This window comes from Pteronotus mesoamericanus, unplaced genomic scaffold (assembly GCF_021234165.1).
Source record: "Pteronotus mesoamericanus isolate MK-2021 breed Mesoamerican mustached bat unplaced genomic scaffold, CSHL_Meso_final scaffold_232, whole genome shotgun sequence".
NCBI classification, from domain to species: Eukaryota; Metazoa; Chordata; class Mammalia; order Chiroptera; family Mormoopidae; genus Pteronotus; species Pteronotus mesoamericanus.
The window spans coordinates 6,349,660-6,372,536 of record NW_026555311.1 but is presented as its reverse complement, the minus strand read 5'-3'; the positions used below and the strand labels follow the sequence as shown (position 1 = coordinate 6,372,536).

At 39.0% G+C, this 22,877-nt stretch overlaps 1 long non-coding RNA gene across 2 annotated transcripts; it reads right to left on the bottom strand.

Annotated features, from left to right (window-relative positions):
- Positions 1-21,663: 21,663 nt before the first annotated feature.
- LOC129085420 (uncharacterized) lies at positions 21,664-22,549 on the bottom strand. Of its 2 annotated transcripts, none has more exons than XR_008530692.1 (3): positions 22,438-22,549; positions 22,232-22,297; positions 21,664-21,702 (listed from the first exon to the last, which is right to left on the bottom strand). It is a non-coding gene; the product is annotated as an uncharacterized LOC129085420 (long non-coding RNA). The 2 variants fall into 2 exon arrangements; XR_008530693.1 differs by lacking the exon at positions 21,664-21,702 and adding an exon at positions 21,771-21,817.
- Between the last annotated feature and the right edge of the window lie 328 nt (positions 22,550-22,877).

Genomic DNA, 22,877 nt, shown 5'->3' with positions numbered 1-22,877 from the left:
CTATAGAAACTCCAATAGGAGATGCCATTGGAATCTCTACAACACTATTTTTTTTTAGGAAGACAGCAGTTGGGGCTGGCCCTCACACCACATTGGACCACACAGCAAATGTGGAGGGAGTGACTTAAATTAATCAAGCTATTAGTTTTGTTGTTATTTAGAGAATTAACCTCATAACCCGTAACTGGTTGCTCAACCTAAAAAAAGAAAAAGAACTTTACCTCCTACAACTCCATAAATAATCACCACCCACGTGAAACTAAACAGGAAATGAACAAGCCTGGTTCATCCCTGGAGAGATGCCACGGATGTGCATTGCCAGAGCTGCCGTTACAACATGGATCATTGTCTCATGGCCAGGTGCCCTGGTTGGTTAGTGTGCCCTCAGGGACAGAAAATAAGGTACAGTACCTGACTGTGATCTGACTTTTAGCACTTAACAAGCTAAATGGAATCCACGTGGGAGGTAAACTATTGTCTCTGAGCAACAACTTTCAGCACCCCATCTGATGTCTGCTTTAGTCTTGAATTATGTTTTTGAAGCTGAACATTGTTTTAGTCAGGATTTGGTGGGAATCTGTTCCCACTAAATCATGAGCCAATTTTTCCTCCTACAGGTACATTCTTTGACTTTGATATACCAGGGAATATATTTACCTTGTGTGAAACACTATTTAGATTTGATAAGTTCTTCTTCCTTCCTAGCTTCCTTTAAAGCAATAACAGCAGTTACTGGGTATTGAGGGTTTTCCACGTGCCAGACCCTGCCCTCAGCTCTTTGCATGGATTATCTTGTTTGAGTCTTATTAGAGCTCTAATAATCAAGTGCTATAATCCTTATTTTTCAAATGAGAGAACTAAATTTGAGAGCTTAAGTGACTTGCCCAGTGTGACGTCACTAAGACATATTTGCTTTGAGGTCTTTGTAACTTAAAACCTACAAAACTGAAAATATGGAATACTTCCTAAAAGGCTGCCAGCATAGAATTATTGTCTTTATTCTACTCCTAACACGTGGAGTTTGCTCTTTTCTGAGGTGAGTGGGAGCTGCGATGACTCACCCCCACCTGCCATTCCACCACTTACTGGTGTCATTGATACCCCAAATGGTGCCATCTGAACTCTGGGCCCACATATCCACAGCTGGGGGAAGAAGCCAGCTGTGCTATTTGCTACATGCGTTCTTGATTGCTAATCTGTTAGAAATCAGTCAGTCTAATTCTTAGTTGATGGCTTTGACCTAGAATTTTGGGTATCTTTGTTAATTCAGTTCTGGAAAGAGTATTTACCTGCCCCACCCATGGAATTCCTGGCTCCCAGAATCATACTCATTGATGGAATAATAAAATCCATAAATTTTGCTCAAGCTCTCCTTCTCTGTTTACATACTCAGGGGTATTAGCTATTGAAATCAGGCCTACCTTCCCCACCGAGTTTTTGTTATTGCCCAAGCATGTTTAATGTAACATTTTTAATGACTGATGATCATCAATAAGACCACGTTTACATGAAATTTTACATATCCAACCAAAAACTATGAGATAAATTATTCTGTGGAATCATGAGAATATAGTCACAAAATGCAGCCTAATGAAAAAAAAGTAACACAGAACAGTAGTTAAAGTGAGTTCCCATTTTTAAAATGTGCTTCTATCTGTGTAAATAGGAAAAAATAACAAAGTATTTGAAACACCGACTCTTATGTGCTCCTCTGTCTAGTTTTTCTAAAGTGTCATGTTCACATTGACTTCTTTTAAGCATTGCATTCACAATTTGGAACAAAAATAGACCTTAATGTTTACAATTTAGAACTATTAATTCTCGAGCTTCTGGATATTATCTTTACAATCTATGGTTTGTTGAAGTTCAGTGCTACCATCTTTTTCTTTGGTGTCATCAATGTTTTCTGACTTTTTATTAATCCTAAGAAACTTTTTCAATTCTGAAGCGCATAAAATTAAAAGAATGATCCAGGAGCTTCTTTCAGTGTTCCAGAACTGTTGTTGAAATAGCTATGTGCTCAAGAAGATGAACAAGGGCTCTGGCTCCTCACCATCAGGCTGAGGAGTCCCAAGAACTCTCCCGCTACAGAGCACTGATGTCCAGGGACATGAGGGACCTGGAGTGACCAGGAGCTGTGAGGTAGGCCTGGAGTGAGCTGAGGGAGGCAGTGAAGAGCATCGGGGACCAGGAGAGGGCCAGGCTATGTTTTGACTTCAGGAGGACATGCAGGTTTTAGTGATCAGATCACACACACAGAGGATAAAGTAATTTAGATTTTTTTCAGGTTGAAAACCATACCAGCAAGTCACAAAGCTCCAAAAAGCTTTCTTGTGAAGAGTTTCAGCTATACTAGCTCAGTCTGTTTTGGGAAATCTGTAAAATCATTGAAATTTCTGGAAATCTATACATGAAATGAATATATATTTTACCATTTTAATTTCATGTCAGCACATTATTAGTCTACTCAACAAATATTTCTTGAGGATATATTAAATGCCAGGCTCTGTGAAAAGCAGGGAAGAAAATAGACAAGGTCCCTGCCCTCATGGGATTTCCAGTTTAGACTTGTGCTTACCAATATATATGGTAGTTACTAGGCGCAGTTAAAATGTGGCTACTCCGGTTGCTGGTTTGATCCCTGGATGGGGCGTGTGCCAGAGGCAATTCATCGAAGTTTCTCTCTCACATCAATGTTCCTCTCCCTCTCTCTCTCTCTCTCCCTCTGCTTCCTCTCTCTAAAAATCAATGGAAACCTATCCTCCAGTGATGATTTAAAAAAAGAAAAAAAAATGTGGCTGTCCACTGTAAGTTTGAAATGTATACTAGATTTCAAACACTGAGCATGAAAAAAGTTAAATATCTCAATTTTTTATATTGATTACATGTTGCAATGAGAATAGTTGGGTTATATTTGGGAGAATAAAATATATTAAAATTAATTTCACCTGTTTCTCTTTACTCTTTTAATGTGGCTACTAGAATAATTTAGACTACCAATTTGGGTTACTTTTTATTTCCATTGGACAGCACTGGTCTAGACCAGGGTTCTCAAATCTCCCTGTGTTTATAATTACATGAGAAGCTTCAAAAATACAGATTCTCAGGCTCCCCCGACCCCACGTATAACTTATTCTGTGAGTCTGGACTGTGACTCTAGTGCTGGGATTTCAATGGGCCGCTGTTCCAGGGGCTGTCAAAGACAAGGGTCTACTGAGGCTCTGCCCTAGCCACCTGAGAGACAGCCACCTGGCAATCCTCCTTGTTAGTGGTGGTTTTAAAATGCGTTCATAAATTAATGCTCTTACCTTAAAGAGGTGGAGCTTCATTCCCCTCATTACCTATCTTGGGAGAAGCCAGCTGCCATGCTGTGAGGGCACTTGGGCAGCCCCACGGAGAGGTTTACAGGTGAAGAATTGCAGGCCTTCTGCCAACAGTCAGTAGAAACGTGCCAGGTATGTGTGACAACCATCTTGGAAAGGGATCATCCAACTACAGTTAAACCTTCGGACGACTGCGGCAGCCCTGACCAGCATCTTCACTGCAAACTCCTGAGAAACTCTGAGCCAGAACCAAACTGCTAAGTCACTCCCAAATTTTGACCCACAGAGACTGGAGGATGTAATAAATGTTTCTTGTTTTCAGTTGCTAAATTTTGGGGTAATTCTAATCTAGCAATAAGTACCAGCACGCTACAGCACGGGGCGTCCGGGCTCTCACCATTGTCTCACCAAGGCCACCTGTCAAGGGAGAGGTTTCCCAGCAGCTCAGAGCCATCTGTGAGCGCTGTAAGGCTCTCCCTTCCACGGTGAGAACACAGTGACCACAGACAACTGTTACGATGGTCCTCACTCTAGGCGGGCACCAGAGAGGCATCTTGGTGCCCACGCGAGAGCCTAGCTGCCTGGGAGCTATATACCAGGCTGCAACTGATGCCTTTCCGGTGACTACACAGCGCTATACCTGGTGAAAATGCACCAGGACAGTTTTCTGTGTACTTTGACCTTTGCTACAGGCATAACATTTGGTGGGTTTGACATTTGGTCCGTCCCTACCCTCCTCTCAAACCAGTTTACACTCTCCTCAGCGGCCACCCTAAAACAAAGTTCACTTCCAAAAACAGGGCTGCTTAGCAACACACACATCCATGCCAATTTCTGCTCCTGACCGTGGCATCCTTTTCCCACAGACACTTCTCACTCCTGCCTACGGTGTCCTCAGACCCACAGCTACACTTGCTTCTGATTATGATCTCACCCGTGCTTCTGGTACAATATATACATCTCATTCCCCCTTGCCTCCCCGAACACAGTCTCACCATCCACACCCCCTCCATTTCCCGGCTCACAGGCAGGGCTCCGGAGGAAATGTTCCAATGCGCGCTTTCCTCGGCTCTGCCCCGAGAGCGCAGCGAGGAGAGTGTCACGCAGTCCCGGTCAGCTGTAGAAAGGCCTGCTGTAGATTCGCGGCCTTGGTCAAGAAATTCTGCTCTAGTTGGTTTGGCAAGAATAACAGTAAAGTAATAATGCTTAACTTCCTTTTTTGACACCATTATTTTCTGTTAAATTCCTTCAACTTGAAGTTCTTGAAGATTTATAAGGTAAGAAGTTAGTTTCAACTCACTGGATCCCCCAAGTTGCTCTAAAATGAACACCTAAGTATCAACATTAATCAAACACCTCATGCTTTTTTCCAGTGCTAAAGTGGAAACAAAGATTACTTTATTCCTAGAGTTTTTTTCCCCCGTGTTTTTGCCTGGCCTGAAATCAGGCTTGTGTTCTAAAAAGGGGCGATTAAGTGCAGACTTCTGTTTGAGCAGGGATGTGTTTAAGGCAGCCAGGAGCATTCTCCCTCCAGTAAGTTGGAAGCTCTTAATGAGGGAAAAAAACAGTTGATTTCTTGTCTTGACACGTGTCACTTATTGTTATGAGGAACTATCCATGCAACTGTATGATACTTTCAGTCTTGTATGAACGCCTTCCTGGTTTGTTTGTTTGTTTGTTTGTTTTTACTATAAAATACGCGATTTCCAGCACAAGGGTATCTGACTGGAGGCTGCTTGTGTCCACCTCTTCCACTTTGCTGTCAAGGGCGAATTGACGTTTCTTCCCCTGCAACACACACAACTTCTGAAATGTTCTTCTACACCGCGCCTCCCCCTTAACTGCCTTCTATCCCGAGCAGATTATCCGTGTGCTTCAAGAGGTGCCTTGTTACTGAGACGATAACTGGAAACACACCAGCTTGCACTTGGTGCTACTAGGCTTCACTCCTTTTAATAACAGACAAAGGAGGAGCCTGCTAATGATGTTTACCCACCTCGGCTTGTGTTTGTCCAATGTTTGAAAGGGGTTTTGTTATCCTTAGACATTCCTAAACAATCAAGCTCTCTCGGAACATCAATCACACGGAAGGAGAGGTGAGGGTCAGAGTGGGGGTGGGGGCCAGAAAGCAAGGCTCCCGGCCGGCCCTCCCTGCTTGTTCAGCACCATCTAGTGGGGGATCCCACCGCGACCTGAGGCAGCAGAAAGCTCAACGTGGTCGGACGCACAAGGAAGAAGGGGGTCGATGTCCATCCGTCCACAAGACGCGCAGCCAGTCACTCACTGTTCCTCTTGTGTGGATTATACAAATTTTGAATTACACACAACAAATACTTAATCTTAATTGGCTTTAATCTCAAATGAACGCCTTAACTCTCTGGATGTGTGGGCAGGGAATGCAAATAATATAACTTAAGGCAAGCAGGGCCTGGGAAAAATCACAAAGCACTCTCCAAAGTTAGTTAAAATGGAATGCTGTCCTAATGTGGCTCTTTACTACAGTTTTATTATCTTTAAAGCCATATTACTGTAAAGTCAACTCATAATATAGGTATAATTAATATTTTAGGTAATTGAAATTTTAAGCATCATAAATTTTAATGTTTTCAGAGGAATACTAAAGAAAATTAAACTTTTATGCATGGGCCAGAGTTGTTTATTACAAACATCATTTACTGTACAAAGTCCTTAGGAACAACTATGACAGCGAGACTGTCTGCACAAGAAATGGCCCCATTCCTGTTAGTTCTTTTTTTTTTATTTCTTTTTCTCTTTTTATTTGCTTTTTCTTTTTTTTTTGTTTTTTTCCTTATCCTGTTAGTTCTTATGTCCTCTTTCAATAGCCTTTCTTCCTTTTTACTTAACATCCACAGTAGTCAACCTTCTTATAGCCACATTTTTAAATTGTTTACTTATTTTAAACCTAATGGTAGCAATTATATAACTAAATTTAGTAGAAGCATATCTAAAAGGAAAGTGAGACCCTCTATGGCTCATCTGTGATTAAAATGCACCTGTTTTGATTTGTGGAATTTGGGGTAACAGTACTGACTGTCTTTTTCTACTTTATCTTGAACTATCAAATATCTTCCAGAGAACTGAGGTGGCTGAATAAATCACCTTCATATAAATTAAATGAAATAGATTTTGGTCTACTGTTGGTTAAGGGACACTTACCAAAATACATGTTTACATAGAAAACATAATAGATCCAATTTCACTGGTACAGCCGTCTAAAGAAATACCATATTAGATTCTTTCACTAGCCCTGAGCCATGTCAATTTCATTTCATGACTAATTTTTAGGCCTAGTCCTTTTGAAACCAAGTGGGGATAAAAGAAAGGTAACTGGACATTTTTTACTTTCTACTCAGCCTCAGACTCCTTTTTGAGGGGACAGTGTGGCAGCTGATAGAAGCTAAAAAGATAGGTGATTATCCACGACAGGTTCTAAGCCAGTTCTGGGATGGCAAATAACCCTCTAGAGGGCAATAATAGTTGTATGATGCCTCAACGTATAGATTAGAACCTTGGTTTAAAAGTGATGTTAAGGGACCAAGATCCTGAGTGGGATTCCCCTCCCCAGGGGCAGAGCCTGTTCTGTGAGTTCTAGTGTCTGCAGCACTCGGAGAGCTCTCTTGCAGGAATATAACACATTATAATTGGTAAGAAGGGAAGTATTTAAGAATCATTTCAAAGAAATGATAAATACTATAAACATCACAAAATTCGGATTAACAGGATGCTTTTATTAATGAATTACCTGACACCTCTACAAAATTTTTTCTACTTTTAGCTGCATACTCTTTGATTGCCTCTTTGAACAACAATTTTGTTGTCTAATCTTCTATAAGAACAATAAAGTACAGTTCAGTCCTCTCCAAAGCATAGGAGCTTTTGGTGTAGCAAAAATTAACAAACAATGAGAATAAGGATGCCTTCTGTGAATGGAAATGTGGATGAGCTTTGCCACCTTAAGGAGTAACCCAAGAGGGTATCAGTTAATGTGGAAGGGTCCAGTTGGCATTATCTTGGAAACGGTTATGGTGTCTTCAATAAAATGGGGCAATGTAGCCCAGCGTTTAGGAGCATGGGCCACTTACAACTATATGACTTTAACAAGCAACATTATCTCTGTACTGCAGCTCACTAATATCTAACTCATAATGTTGTTGACAAAATTAAAGAAAGCTAATATCACATATTTAATATGGTGGTTGTTTTATTGTTGTTTACCTTTGCTTCTGAATTATTTTGCCTGAAATATCAATAGTAAAGAAAAAGAACAACAAACTCCTCAATTGATGTTGACCCACAGTCAAAATTGGGAGCTACCAGACCACACTTGTACTGATAATTTAGTTACTTTGATGGGAAATACCTTAGAGGTGAGGTGAGAGAGAAAAGGTGAAATAATTCTTTATTCCTGAAGAAGAAATACATTCATTTTAAACAGCTTTGTTGCCACGAAAATGATGGATTTAAAGTCTTGTTTAGTCATGCTTCCAAATCTCATAAAAAGTTTAAAAGAAGTGCTTTAGATCAACAACATTAAAGTCAAGTCAAACATACCTGGAAATTGCCGAATTTCTAGTGCTCCACTGTACATTGTCCTTCTAAGGGGCCTCGAGTAGGAGGCAGTACCCAGTGCTTTTTGCTTTGTTCTCTCTCTGGGACAGGCTTGAGCAGCAGACATGTCATGTTTGGGTCTGAGTTTTGCCACTCACTCTCCATACGACTTTAGGAAAATCATTAACCTCTCCAGGTGGTTTACTTGTTAATAAAATAGAAATATTAATTGGTTCTACCACATATTTTTGCTATGAGGGTTGAATAAGAGTCAATGGCATGCTTTTGCACAGCTCTGACGCATTCTGGTGCCAAATACAAGTTAGCTATTATTATCATTATCATTTTTATTATTTGTCTTTGGTAGGGAATATAGAGTTTTTATTTTTCGCTTTTTTTTATGATAGTTTTATTTCCCCTAAGAGCTAATGTCGGGTTAATACACTGTCTTGCTGGGCCTGCTCATTTATAACTCAGCACTCTGAGTACACAGATTGCTTAACAAAAAAGGGTGCGTGTATGTGTTTTCTTGTATTCAATTTATCTTTAAAATTGTACTTATATGTGTAAGTGTCCATAAAGATAATGAAAATGGCCTAGAAATAAAAAATTAACTTCTGGAGCATTTCTCAGGATAGTCTACTTTGGAAGTGTCCTTGAATGTAACATATTCTAAGATGCATCTTATGACCTTGTACAAGTCACTTAGCTTCCTGGTGAGCTACTCCTATGTGAAGTGATGATAAGAAGACTTAGATAAAGAAGATTTACAGAATGTCATTCATTTAATATGTTTATTAGGTGCAGCAATGAACAGGAGATGCATGATTCCAGCCCACAAGGAGCTTACAGTCTAACAGGAATAACGGACATTGAATAGTGTAATAAATGCTATAAAAGAAGAGTGCAGGGGGCAAGAGGCTAATGCAGTTTAGTCTGAAGAAGCGGCATTTGGATTTGTATGAGTTAAAGGTTATCATGGAAAGAGGATTGGAGAACAGGAAAAAAATTGATTACACAGAGTAATTCACCCATTTTATTCATGTATTTATTCAACAAATAACCAGCAAGATAGACAAATTTTGCCTTCGTGGAGTTTATATGAAGACACCATGCCTAGTACACAGTGGGCACTTAGAGTTAAGGCTCTGACTACAAGACTCGTGCGTCTATACCCATTCCCCCTGCTCTCAGCAAGTCTTATCTATTGCAACAGCGATCCGCACTTAGCCCATCTGCTACACAGCTATCGACGTTATCATCCAAAAAACACTTATCTTTTAATGCTCTATAGGACTTGATCTATTCTTGAAGCATTTTTTGGAGGAAATTTCATCCAACTGTTCCACAGAATCCCAAAAATGAGGTCTGTTTCTTTGTGGGTTCATTACTGTTGGCCACACTACACCCTACACTTAGAACCCCCACCATGAGAAGGATAGAAGTTTTATGAGCTTTTTGGTTTGGTCTTATAACAGTAAACTGAAATCTGATATGTTAGCTCTGTCAGGGATGAAAATACATTTCCAACTTGAAACGTCTGGACCAAAGATTTGATAATTGTTTATGGGGTCAATAGGTTTCCATATGGGGAGCCAAATGATTGCAGCAGATAAGCCAGGATCAGGCTGAAGCAGCGGGGGCGCGCCATGAAATAGAGGCAAAGCGCCCCACAGCAGCTTATCTCGCTAAAGCGATATCAGTGCCAGATTAATTCCTTCAATCCTTAGACCAGATTCAGCCTATCTCAGAAGTTTTATAGCCTTGAGAATATTACTTAATGTAGAATTTTATTTTACCTCCATTATTCAGTTGTTTTAATGAATTAAAAGTGGATTTTTAAAGCAAGTTGTTTCAAAAGTAGGTTTCAGTGGATTTTCCAGAGAGGAATTGCCTTATATATGATTTTGCTTCTCATTTGCTTTTCATCAAATCACTGTTATGCAAAAATTCTCCATGCACCTGAAGTTGCATTTTGTGTGCGTGTGTGTGTGTGTGTGTCAAAGAGATCCCCAGCACAGCCTTTGATAATTGTATCCACTTAAATATCTAATTTTAAGAATGTAGTTCTTTTCTTTTTGCGTTTTATTACTATAGTTGAAAACTTAAATTATTTTTGGGTAAGATAAATAGAAACTTAAAAATATATAGTGTGCTTCAAATCTCCCAAGTTCTTCACAGAACCTGACCTGTGGTACATATGTCATCAGCAAATACAACATTTAGAAAAAGAATAGTTTTTTTTTTCTTCTGTCTCTGTTAGGATTCTGTTGATTGCAAATGATAGCAATACAAATCAAATTGGCTTAAACAAAGATTTATTTGTTCATATAACTAAAATGGCTAAATTGAACTATGCTTCATATTTCTTTCTCTGTTTTTTACTCCTTTCTTATAGCCCAAGTAATCAGAATAAGGTTTCCAACAGCTTCCATAATGTCAGCTTCTAGTTTAGAATAAAAGAACAAGTTTTTTCTCCCAGCATTCTTAGCCTATTTTCTGTGGCTCGTTCTGATTGAACTCATTTGGGTCACATGACTGCTCTTGAGTCAATCTCTGTGATCAGGGAACTCAAGTGTGGTGATGGGCTGGGGCAGTCATAGGCCCCTTCCTGGGTACAGAGCCCTAGGCAGACCCTGTAGGCAGAAAGAGGGAGGGAGGGAGAGAGGGAGGGGAAGCCAGGGCTGTTGCTAAAAGGAGGGGAAATGGATGCTGGGCAGATGAAGAGCTAATATTTACTTTAGCTTAAATTCCACTTTTCACCAGGTCCCTAGGTAGTGCTTTTTCTCCTCTCACACATCACCATTCCCCCTTCCCCGGCTCTATTCATGCACCATTCTGAAACCAGAGATACCTTTGTGGGGAAGGGCGGGTGAAAAACCTACTCCTATTCTTTCTCTGCTTCCTTTTTAAATTAAGTAATTATTTTGTATTTTTTACATTCTAACTGACTTTATTTTTTTGTTAAACTTATTGGAGTGACACTGGTTAATAAGGTCATATAGGTTTCAAATGTACATTTTTATGATACATGATCTGTATATTGTATTGTGTGCCCACCACCCAAACTCAAATCATCTTAAAAACAATCTGTAGCTTTCCATTGTTTACAGAGTGCTTCTCAGTCTGGGATTTATACCCCCAAAGATTGTGAGTGCACTGAAGAACTAAGAGGTAGAATAAACTGGACATGTCTTCCTTGGTCATTATTTTTACTTAAAGATTTAGAAAAATATCTTAAGTCTGTATCATCAAATATAGATACATTATGGTGTAGGCTTACAAATTCACCTGAATTAAGATAAACCTCAAGACTTCAGATAAATGCTCTGCCTTCAGTTGCATGTTTAATGCAATATCTCATGTTCCCCTGTGCACAGGTTTACTTGCTTACAAGATAAAACCCCAAATTCTTAGCTTGGTCCACCAGATTATATGCAGATGCCAATCTTTGTAGCCTCATCTCCTGCTCTCATCTCACAAGTATCTCTTGCTCTCCTGAACTTCTCACTGTTTTCCAAATGTTTAATATGACTCTATGTGTTCATTCATATTAAGCTCTTTGTCAAAGGTATCCTTTCCTGCTCCACTTCTACACCAGAAAAATTTTATTTATTTATTCATTCATTCATGCATTCATTCTTCAGTACCCAATTCAAATATTTCTGTACCAAAGCACATCAAAATCTTATCATTTCCTTTGTAAAAATTTTCCTGACTCTTTGGCAATGAGCCATCATCTCTCTGTTTTTGAGTCCTAGAATATTTTATTTATGCCACTGTTATATGGCATTATTGAATTTGGGTTTTGGAAGGATGTGCCTGTCTCATCTTGTCTGACCCTGTTCTCTGGGATAACCCCATCTGACACATGACTTGTAATCAATGTATATTGCTTAACCAACTGAGGACTGACATTATGCCTCATACTTATTTGTACTAGCAATGTCTAATACAAGACCAAAGGAAGTGCTTGAACACATACTGAATAAATTAATACCAAAGGTGAGATTTCCAACATTTAATACCAGATCCTAAAGATACCTCAAGTTTCTTTCCTGAAATTAAGGAAGAGAAAAGATGCAGATCAGAGAAAAACAAGTGTTAATTACAATGTGGCAAGCTCTTGGGTAATATCAGGAGTCAAGGGCAACCACGTTTGGGGCCATTCTCTCTGAGAAACCCAACCAACAGAGCTAATTCCTAACGGAGAGAGAAGACAGCTTGAGGACAGTGGCTCAGTGTTAGTGCAGAGACCTTGGCTTCAGTAACAGAAAGTCTCAACTTATCAATTCAAGCAATAAAGAATATTTAAGTAGGATGCTAAGTAGAGTACAAATACCAGGATTGGTGTCTATGTTACTTCCCTCTTCCTTTTTTCTTTCCTTTCAGCCATCCTCAGTATCTCAGCTTTGTCCTTAGCTAGCTCTTTCTGGTTGCAAGATCTGTCTCTTCTGCCTGACTCTTAATAATAATAAGCTGTTCCCAGATTTCTCCTCACATCTCACTGGAGAGAATTGAGCCACATGCTCATACCCAGAGGAATGGACCACCAGGCTTAGCACAGCCCAGTCACTTTGGAACCCAGAGTGGATGTCAATAAAGAATGTGTGAACATCTGAACAAAATTTGGATGTGAGTTGGCAAGAAAAAAAGAGAATGTACTATATGACAGAGAGATGCTTAACAGGGTCTTCTATAAATTCCTTTGTCATTTGCTGTTGGGGAATAATTTTTGGAGCAAGATAAGTGTCCAGTCCAAAGGTTGGTAGAATTCTGCTGTAAAGGATTCCCAGTTTAGAAAGGCAGTAATACATATTTAAAAACCCATGTCTTAATGCTCTACAGAGAAAATATGATATGCAAGTTTATTAATTTTATACCATACAGATATTTTAATTTGCATAGAAAAAAATGTTTAAAATACTCCAAAATGATGATTGTATTGGGTGGTTTGATGGAGGATATTTTTTTTCTTTTATATGTTTTCAAAGTTTTATAATGTGATTAGATTACTTTATTCTATCATATATATTATAAAGAGGCAAGGAGAGAAATAAGATTATAGGATTGATATACATATATATATAATAATCTTATCATTTCTGTCTTTGTTTTTGTATAATTTAACCCCTCTGAACAGAATATAGTTTTAGTTTTTATACTCTGGTATCAGAATGTACTTTCAGAAGCAGGCAATTTTTTAAAAGATTTTTATTTCTAAATTACTCAGAACTTCAGACACTGCCTCTTATCCATTAACAATGAAAATTTGTTTCCTTCTATACCTCTTTTCAAAAATTAAGGTTATATTCCTTTATAAAATGTGATCCAAGACTTTCTTTTACTATCCTTTAAAAATCTTTTGAAACCCTATACTAACAGCCTTGGCTGCTGGTGCTGATTTGCCATCAATGTCTGACTAAATATGTGACAATCGTATTTCAATGTAAACTGTTGGTTGTGTAAGATTTCATTTGGATCAAAGAATAATGTTTTTCCCCTTCCTTTTGTTCTTTTCTGATTGAATTTTGTTTTCTTTTTCTTTTTTTCCCTAGGTGGGAAACATGCTTTCCTTTTTCTGAGCTTCTCCTTCAGGTCTGTGTATCCACCATGTTCACTCTGCCATTTTTACATAATTTTCATCGTTTCCTTCTATAACATCCAGAATCTTACAAGGGGGAAAAAGCCTCATTGAATGTGACCAGAAGAGGTCATCTGCTTACAGAGAGGACTTTCCCACCTTGAGGAAAGATTTACACCCTGGGCTTCCTTCTCAGATATATTTGTGTCTTAACTGAACCAGACAGATAAAATAAATTTCTTTATTTGTGGCAAGTCTCATAAGGCAGTAAGGGAATAGGATGGTCGTTAGGCTGATTTTCCATCAAATTTTTGGCTGTGGGAACATAGCTTCCTTCCCCCTCAGGGAGGAAGCTTGTGGGTCGGCCATCGTTTCATGTGGTGTTTAGCAGTCAGAGATGGTCAAAGTTCAAAAGCAACTGCTCGTATAGACCTGGTTGCATGTTAATTCAGCCTCCAGGACACTCTCTCTTGGATCTCTTCCAACTCTACTGGCTTCTCCCACAATATCTCCTTTGCTGGTTCCTCTTCATGTTCCCAAACACTAAATATCGAAGGACCTGAGATTTTAACCATTGGGTGTCTTCTGTACTGTATCTACATAACATTTTCTCTCTGATCTCAACTTTGCCTCTGGCTTTAAATGTCACCTGAAAGCAGATGTTTCCAAATTTCTGTTTCTAGCCTGAACCACTTCCCAAACTCCGAACATCTCCTCTAAGATGTCTAATAAATATCTAGACTATAACATGTCCAAACTGAACTCTTGATTTTTCTCTGTAAATGTGTTTTCCCTGTGAATTTACCATCTCCATAAATAACAAATTCACCCTTCTAGTTGTTCAAGCAAAAGCTTAGAGTCATCTTGAATGTCCTTTATTGCATTCAACATCCAGTCCATCAGCAAATCCTTTTGCCTCTACTTTTAATATTTATTCATAATCTAACTACTTCTTACCACTTCCATCATCACCCTAAGGAAAGCCACCTCCCCTCTTTCTTAGAATATCAGAATAGCCACCTAACAGGTCTCTCTGATAGTCTTCCTTACCTTCTATAGTATATTCTCCACAAAAGAAACTATCCTTTTAAAATGTAGATCAAACCATGTCACCTCTCTGTCCATAACCCTCAAGAACATCCCATTCACTTATGAAAATAAACTCCAACATCCTTACCACTGTCCGTGGCTGAGAAAGCTCTATGAGCTTTTTTCCCCTGATACTGTGCTTATTCTGCTAGTGCCCTCCTCTCTTACCCCGTCCAGTAAGGGGCGACTTCCATTAGTCAGTAGACCCACTTCTAAGGGCCCACAAAACTTTTAAAATACAATTTTTAATTTCTTTTAAAAATAGAAGAAAAATATTGTCAGGTTACAGACAATATTTTAACACACTATTAATACAGGATGTAGCAAAAGTAGGATTTACAGTTGTGAGTACATAAAACAGAGTTTATTCTTGTATAATTATCTATTAATTATTGTACTATTTTCCATACAAACAACTGTTAACCTACATTTGCCTCGCCCTGTATTTTTGTCCGTATTTCAACACAGCCTAAAATAAAATTTTTAGTATTTTTTTTAAATAAAAGAAGGAACCCATAAAGGCAAAACCACCTGGGGCTCATGAAAATTCTAATGTGATTCTGGGAAAAGTCTAGGCTGAATCTAGGCTGAACTGGGAAAGTCTTACTATTTCGAAAAGTGGGAAAGCTAAGGAGGTGTTCCCTTTCTTGGTTTGCATTTTCCATTAGATCTCATTTGTTAATGTTCACTGATTGCTTTCCTTTCTTGGGCTCAGCACTTTTCCGTGTGAGTTCAGAACCTCACTTCATGCAGTGATGACCTGTTATCAACCAAATGGATCCCACCTTCAGGTCTTGAAACAGGGCCACCTGCACCTTCCTAAATTATCTCTGCTGCCTCCTAGGTGCAGTGAGGGGAAGAGAAAAAAAGGAAATTATTCGAAAGGAGACAAAGGGGGAAGACCATCAGATTTGGAGTTCAGCCTACCTGATTGCCTATTTAATTCTTAAAAGAAAATAGTCCTTACTATGTAACCCAAATTTATTTAATTAAGAAAACAATTTATATTTTCAAACTCAAATTTGTATGACTGTTTTCAGTCTTTCCTTTTATAAAACTTTTCTATCTTCTTGTATTTCAATGAAGCTGAAAGGTTTACCTTTAATTTTCTCCTCCTATAATTACAGCTTTTAAATATGGGTAAGTAATCAGCTATTGCTGTCACAACCTGGAAATTACCTATAAATCTAGACCAGTACCTTTACAAGAGCTCAGAGAAATGGCTAAAACACCCTCTCTGACATTAGCCAAAAAGAAAAATTTTGGTAGGGAGTTCTAAGAGCATACATAAATTGCTTTTGGAAAATCAGTTTTATTTGTAATATTACCCATAATGCATAGTTGCAAAACAATCCTAACTTGATCTTTTACTTCCATTTTTATTTTCTGCAAAGATAGGCTCTTTCTAGAACAGTTTTTGCTACTGGGCTGCTTAACTTACTTGCTTTTCCATCCATTGTAATGTTCTTGAATGGATTACAGAAAGACACCTGGGTACTCAGCATTGAAAGCCATTAAAAAGATCAGTTCCTAGAGAGTATTCCTATCTGGAAGTCCATGAATAAAATAATTGAACCCTCCAAGTTCTTTTCATGTTCTTAATTCAATGAAGCAATTCAAAAGCAGCACATTCAAGGGTGTCCAACCTTTTGGCGTCTCTGCACCACACTAGAAGAAAAAGAGTTGTCTTGGGCCACACATTAAATACATTATGACATGTAGTCACAAAAAAATCCTCATAGTGTTTTAAATAAATTTACTATTTTGTGTTGGGCCACATGCAAAGCCAACCTGGGCTGCATGAGGCCCAGGGGTGCAGGTTGGACACCTCTGAATGTTTGCCTTTCTTACTGTTCCCTTTCTGATCAAATTTTCTCCCAACTGATACCAGTTCAAACTGGTGAGACTTCAGACAAGTGGTTTCTCAATGTTGACTGTGCAATAGAATCATCTGAGGCGCTCTAACAAGGGTGACCAGCCCCGCTCTGGGACTCTCATTCAATGTGTTGTGAGTATCTGTGCACAGCTCGGTTATTTGGTTATTATGTCATCAAAGCAGATTATAAAGGAGGGGGGAAGCCATTTTGTCTTCTGCTTGACTATCCTGAGAGCTCACAAATTATTTTCACGCCCCCTCTAAAAAATTGGGACCCAAGAAAGTTTTGCTTTTAGTAAAGAAAGTAGGTTAATTCTCAAGAGGTGGTTGACCCTTTAGACAGCATGGCAATGTACAGAAAGACCGTTGAGTGAGTCTGCATGCCCTTCATATAAATGTCAACACCTACTTTGGGTACCAAAATAAATATTTTTAATATTGCCTCATTCTGGGCTGTTTAAACATTCACTGTATCAGCTTGTCTGCATATCCTCATGCAATAGCATGGAAGTGTCCAGCAGCTCGCTCTGCTTTTCCCTAGACGTTAATTCTTCATTACGTGTTTTCCACCTCTGAAAAATTATATCAGGAAAAGGTTGCAAGATGTAACAAGGACCAGTACAGTGTTCTTGAGGGGTTAATACCCAAATCTTTGTTAAAGAAGACACTGTAGTTTTCTACATAGATATTAGCTAAACTCAACTCTGTGTTCCTAGTGTCTTCCTAGTGTCTTCCTGCTCTCCAACAAAATAGGTTTACTATAAATTCTCAGAGGCATTAACGGATGTGACTGTTCTCTTCATCTCAGTTCTCAGAAAGAGGTAGCTGGGGCAGAGGAATGAGGGTGGAGTGCCTTTTTACTTCCATCACATGTTTCTTTCAGTTCTGCTAATAGGAAGGATAAAGGAAGCCTCACAGGAAAATTTTTGCCCTCAATCCCTTCTGGTCCAAGGCTGGGAATCCAGTCGGTCAACATCACTAACCCCTGTCTGCACCACCTCTACTCAAATCTTTTGTTCCCAGGTTTCAACATAGAGTGCAGTAGCATAAATAGTTTTTCTTATCTGAATAAGGACATGTTTAAATATGGTTTAGGTGGGGTGGTGAGGAGAGAGGAAAAAGTGGACTGAAAACCTCTGTAAAAATTTCTTATGAAGTTAGATTTTTAAAATTATGCCACAGCATTTTTCTCCTTTTGGCACTCTTCTCTCAATTGGTATAAAATAAGTAACAAGACCCTCCTTTGTAGTCTCCTCCTCTATGTGTAGCCCTTGGTTTGTGAAAGGAAGTTTAACCCTCTATGAGGTCAGTGCCAGGAATCATTTGAGGATGACTTACCAGAAGTCACTCAGGAAGCTGAAATGTGGGACTTGTGTGTAAAGAATGAAATACAGAACCAGGGCATTTTACATCACCATGAGAACCTACATTGACCTTTGATACAGAAACAGGACAGGTAGCACTATTACTCCAATGTCATACTTTCAAATGAGAAATTTAGCTTTAGGTCTGAACGCTCGCCTATCCCTCATAGCACATTAAAGAGTCTACATTGGTTTAGTACAGAGCCACTAACTCTTAAAATGCTAAAGAAGCTGCCCTGGTCTCCCCTTCTGTCTGATTCTCTGGGAAGTACAGACATGCTCAGTGGTTTCCTTCGGGTAACCCAGTGACACAGGCTTAGAAGCAAGCATCTTCTTTTATCATCTTAGTGCTAATTCATTCCCCAAACTACTCCTTTTCCTGGGAAATAAGACATTTTAAATTGTAAGCTACTAGAAGACAGAGACTGTGTGTTTTAACCTGAATGGTAAAATACCCAACTCCAAGCAATGGAAAACACCAACCTGGCAGACAAGAGCCCTTGAATCTTGGCTTGACTGCGGCATTCACCCTAGCAAGTCATTCGGTAAAATAAGGCATTGGACTATAAGAAATCTGAGGTCTTTTTAGCTCTGTGATCATTCACTGAAGAAATATTTGTCCATGAATGTGAACTGCCATTTGTCATTGCTCACCATTCACGAACCTTCCCATCATGGCACCACTCTCTCCTCACGCTTCCTCTGCCCTGCCCAGCACCCCCCGCTCTGCTCTGACAGACCCCCACCCAGCCCAGACAGCATAACTGGCCCTAATTTCATGACCTCTCTTCAAGGCTATGTGACTTGATTACTATTGTGTGTTTCAGTTATGTTTTCTTACCCTTGAGAGATCAAACCAACTGTCATCTTCTACCTTTACATTCAGAAACCCCAGCAATGGCGTATAGACCCAGAGGAAGGGATAAAATGGTACTCTTGTATTTCTCCATCCATGTCTTTGGAGCTGTTAAAAGAGCAGCATGCTTGTTATTTAAAAGGTTATGGTATTCAGAGAGAAAAAAATATTGTCAGGGTACAGTGGCTGTACTGGTTTTTGCTCCAAAGGCAGGAAATTTCGTGGCCAATCTGAGAATAAACTGTGCTTCTCCTAAGCAGCTAAGCTTGTTGCACTCCCAGTCTGATGGCAGAAACAGCATTGCATACTTAATATGGATATGCCAATACTTGTTCTTTTTCCAGAGATTTAAAAAAATCTTTCTCCTATTTTTTAGTTCCACAAAATGATTCCAAAATACAAAAAAGATTTTGCTCCAATATTTCAACCATATTTGTCCCTCAGTTTTGTTTTGTTTTGTTTTGTTTTGTTTTTTTTTAATTTTCCAGCAGACATTACCCAGTACACTCTCAGGGAAAGGAAAACTCAAATTTCTGATGCCTCAGGAACCCACATTTTTCAGAGAAGATTCTAAATGGGTCACTTCTCTCTTCTGGCCTCACAACAAATGCCATACCCATGCTTGCCCTCTATCCTAGTTTCAGAATGTATGGCCAACTCAGTTCCATGAGGCTCTGACTATCCAGTTAAGGTCATGATTGGTACTTAAAAGCAGTGGTCGTTTTTTCCCCCAAAGGCGAGTTTTCAGTCTCCACCTCCACCCTTCCTCCCTTTTCCTTTCCCCTCTCCTTTTTCAATAGGGCTGTGTTATGAAGGGCCTGGCCACACACCGAGAATATTACAGGAATAAAACCTGGAAAAGAGCACACAGTTATGAAATATTAAACTTCAACTTCTCTTTATTTTGCTCCCCGAATTCTCCTCCCCCTCCAAGAAAACACGAACTCCAACAGATTTGTGGTGCGTGTTATCTTCAGCCGTAAAAGCCAGCTGAACCAACAGAGCAGGCTTCTCTGCTTCCTGCTGCCTAGAGGTTTCAAAAGGAGCTACTGTAACGAAACAGTTCCCTCTTTGGCCTTATGGGAAACTTTCTTGGAGGAAATAGATTAAACTAGAATCAGCCAAATAAAGAAATCTGTACATGATGGAGTTCTGCATAAGTGAAATCTATAATATCAGGAGTTCTTCCATCCAGTTAAAGTCAGGATGAGTAAGAATAAGAAAGAGAAAATGTTAGCACCAGAATATTATACTCTGCTTTTTCAGTAGTGATTTTAAAAATAGAAGAAAGTTCTAAGAATCTGTCCATATCTTCAGTCAATCCCAACCTATGACCTTCAGTGGGAATCTGGCCTGAGGATAGATTGCCACAGCAGACATTGATTCAGCTAAAGTGCAACCCATTTCAAGGTGTCACCCATTAATTTATTGACTGCAAATAAGAATTTAGCCCAAGGCCAGAACTCACAATTGGTCCCAGTTGACCTGAAATGGATTTCCACAAGTGGCTGGGGAAAGGGAGTCTTTCTTTAGGATGTATCTCCTTTAGCCCATTGTCTCTCTTTATTCCTTTTCCTGCTTCATCACATTAATAACAGAGCACTCAAAGAGCTTCATTAGGGGATGGCATGCAAACAGCTGCTCAAAGGATTTGCGACTGGATTGATCCTGACGCTGCCAGTATAGACTATGCGATGACTGTATACGGACTATGCTTTCCAATTTTGACAGCATTCCTTTTTCTCTCTTTCCCATCTCATGCACTCATTGTAGTCATTTAGTTTTTAAAAAAATGTTACAGAGTGGCTCTTTGTATAAAGATGAAAGTCTTGGTTTACACATGTTTTCATATAAATATGAAATGGCTACCATTTTTTTATCCCTGAAATGTATATATAACATGCAAGCTACAAAAGAAAGAAAGGATATCACAGTATTTGCGGGGCAGGGGAGGGGGGTGATGCCATACATTATGTTCTTAACTGATAGTTAATCATTGAGACTGGAAAACTAATAGTCGTTTTAGGTACCTGGGAAGTGGGCTAATGTTTTGCTAAGATTAAAATGTAACTCTTCCCTTCCCTCCAATTTTGAGGCAATTTTTCAGACCCTCTATACCGTGTAGCTGAATTCAAGTTGCCCTTGTAAGACCTAGAGTCCCAAAGACTAGAAACCAAATTATTTCTTAGAGCAGCAAATAACCACATTGGTGCATAAACAAGGAGACATGCATAAGGATGGTCTTTGCAGCATGTATTTTCAGGAGTTAAAAACAAACAACAACCTCAAGGCCACATAATTGTAAATAATAGGTGAATGACTAAATAAATTATGACTGTCTATGACACACAATACTACAAAACAGTTTAAAAGAATGAGACGGAGCTTAAGTAATAGGGACACACATCTAAGTCATGGCAATATAAAAAACTTATACTGAATTTTATACATTATTGATGGAAATGTAAATTTGTCCAAGCACTGTGGAAAGCTATAAAGAGTTTCCTCAAAAAATTAAAAATAGATCTACCATAGGATCCAGCAATTCCACTCTGGATTTACACTCAAAGGAAATAAAAACAGGATTTCTGTGTGATATGCACACCCCCATGTTTATTGCCCAATTATTCACAATAGTCACAAAATGGAAACAACACAAATGGCCATTAATAGATGAATGGATAAAAAAAGATGTGGTGCATACAAACAGTGGAATACTATTTAGCCATGGGAAAAGGAGGATATTCTTTCATTTGTAACACCTTAATAATCCTAGACCACATTACGCTAAACAAGGTAAGTCAGACAGAGAAAGACAAGTACTGTATGATATTGCATAGGTGGAATCCAAAAAAAGTTAAATCTGTAAAAAGCAAAATAAAATGGTGGTTACCAGGGGAGGGGAAGTACTGGGGAGGGGATAAGAGTGATGGTATTGTCCTGACCGATGTGTCTCAGTGGGGTGGGCGTCGTTCCGCACACCAAAAGGTTGCTGCTCCGATTCTGATCAGGGCACATGCTTAGATTGCTGGCCAGGTCCCCTGTTGGGGGCAAGTGAGAGGCAACCCATCGATGTTTCTCTTGCACAATGATGTTTCTCTCCCTCTCTCTCTTTCTCCTCCCTTCCCCCTCTCTAAAAATAAATAAATGAAATCTCTGGAAAAAAAAAGAGTAATGGAGTTTAAGGATGCAAACTTGTAACAAATATCAAAGTAATATGCTATATACCTTAAACTTACACAGATTCTTACAAGTTGAATTTAATAAAAAATATTATAAACCCATATTATTTATATTAAAAACACACACACACACACACAAAACTATACTGTATAGTTTCTACCTAGAAGAAGATCTGTAAAGTAAACATGATAAATTGGGAGAGGCTGAGGGAGACTTGGGATTAAGAATAATGGTGAAAGGGGACTTTAGCCTCATATGTAATATTTTCACCTTTTACAAAAAATTGTACTCATATATTATTTATAAAGTTCAAATTTAAGTCCTTTTAAACAGAAACAGTACTACAAGATTAAACGTTTATTTCTTGCATTTCTCTATTTTGCTTACCCTTAATATTGTCCTGAAAAGCAGCTGTTCTTCTTCCTGAGGTTTATTTACTCCTGAGGTTCTAGTCTAGTAAAGCAACGAGAGAGGAAGGGTGAACAAACTAGAATTTGAAATAAATATCAACAAAGAATAAAACATTATTTTTCTCACTTCTTCACCCCTTCTTGGCCCCAAGCCCATTACCTCTCAGTGGCTACATGACCCACCTTGAGAGATAGAGAATCCAAGGGCTGTTAAAGCCCTCAGAAGCCTGTGCTTCAGCCCCCAGGATTTCAGGTGGAAGTACTGGTTTGTTCAAGTTAGAATTCAGTGCTCCTGCTGACTAATCCTGTTGTCTACAATCTCATTTTACAGCCTGGCCTTGGGAGTGTGGTGGGGGGAGGGGATGTTTTTCTGCAAAGTCCTCCCACTGATTTCAACAGCAAAAAGCTATTGCTTTTTCAGAGCTGTTCATTTCCATTCTTGGGAGATTGTTCTCTTTAATGGTGTTTTCCGTATTCCAGTTCTACAGAAGTCAGTTTCTTTAGTTTCTCTCTACCCACCCACCCTTTTTCTTTCTTTCTGTCTCCCTTTCTCCTGTTCTCCCTTTCTGTCTCCCTTCCTTTCTGTCTCCCTTTCTTTCTGTCTCCTTTTCTTTCTTTCTTTC